Here is a 1179-nt window from a genome sequence, read left to right as displayed (position 1 = left end):
AACATTGGCTCTTTTAAGACATTCATAAAGACTCCTTCATGTGACAGATGTTATGTCATATTTATGACAGTGTCATGTCAGTCTTATTCACACCCTGTCAAATAAAGTGTTACCAAATTATTTTTTTTACTATGTGCCCTCATTTAATCCCAGGAGATGCACAAAGTAAAGATGACTTTCACAAGATTTTAAAACGTTCACATCTCACAGTAAGTTCACAAAAACACAACACATTCCAGTCAGAAGAGGCTTCACCATTTTCTAAAACCACAATGCCAAGAAGGTTATGAGAAGGCATTGCTGCTGAAAATCATTTTATTTCCAGTCTGTAGCAGACAAGTGGAAACATATTTAACTCAAAGTATTCTCTGCAAGATCAGAGATGCAATGTTCAAAAAACTGCAAAAAAAAAAAAAAAAAAGCCAAGAGCTCCAGAAGGTTCAACTGAATGATGTTAAATGTTAAAGTTAATGGCATGCCAGTTGGACCCCAGACTAGAAGTCTGGTTTAGATGAAACTGGTTGTCAGGAGAAAGAAAAATTGCATCCCAGGGAAATTCAAGACTCATAAATAATGTCTTGTGAAAGGATGAAATCAAAGAAAATATGTTTGGGCTTAATTCACAAAACAAAAATCATACAGGCACCAACACATTGACACTGTTTTTATACCTTCCCTTTGAAATTTAAAACATTTTACAATTTTCATCTTGATCCCATAAACCATTATGGCTATATACCATATGTAGCGTAGTTGAATCTGCGTTGTGTCTTGTGGAAATAACAGCCAGACAACAGCTGAGCTGAAGGCACTTTTAATGCTCCTGCATTCAAATAGCAGAAAATTGTAGTCAAAACAGGCTTTTTCTCATCACAGTGCTCCACAGCGCCTGTTTAACCATGAACAGTACTATTTTCAGCACGTGGATGTAGCATTTTCATTAGCAATGTTTCATGTAGCATAAGAGCAGCTAAATATCTGCCAACACAGTTCTAGCACTGTTTAATAAAGTTCAAGTGCTCCAGGGCACATTATTTTACAAGAACAGTAATTAATCAAGCACTTATTATACTTAAAATACACTTATTAAACACAGAAAACAAAACTTCATTTCTTCTCCCACGGAATCCGAACAGAAAGAGCGCGACGGAGAACGGGGGGGAAATCCTTTCACGGACT

The sequence above is a fragment of the Poecilia formosa genome, unplaced genomic scaffold, assembly GCF_000485575.1.
Source record: "Poecilia formosa unplaced genomic scaffold, Poecilia_formosa-5.1.2 Scaffold603, whole genome shotgun sequence".
Classification (NCBI taxonomy): Eukaryota; Metazoa; Chordata; class Actinopteri; order Cyprinodontiformes; family Poeciliidae; genus Poecilia; species Poecilia formosa.
Note: the sequence above shows the minus strand (reverse complement) of the source record.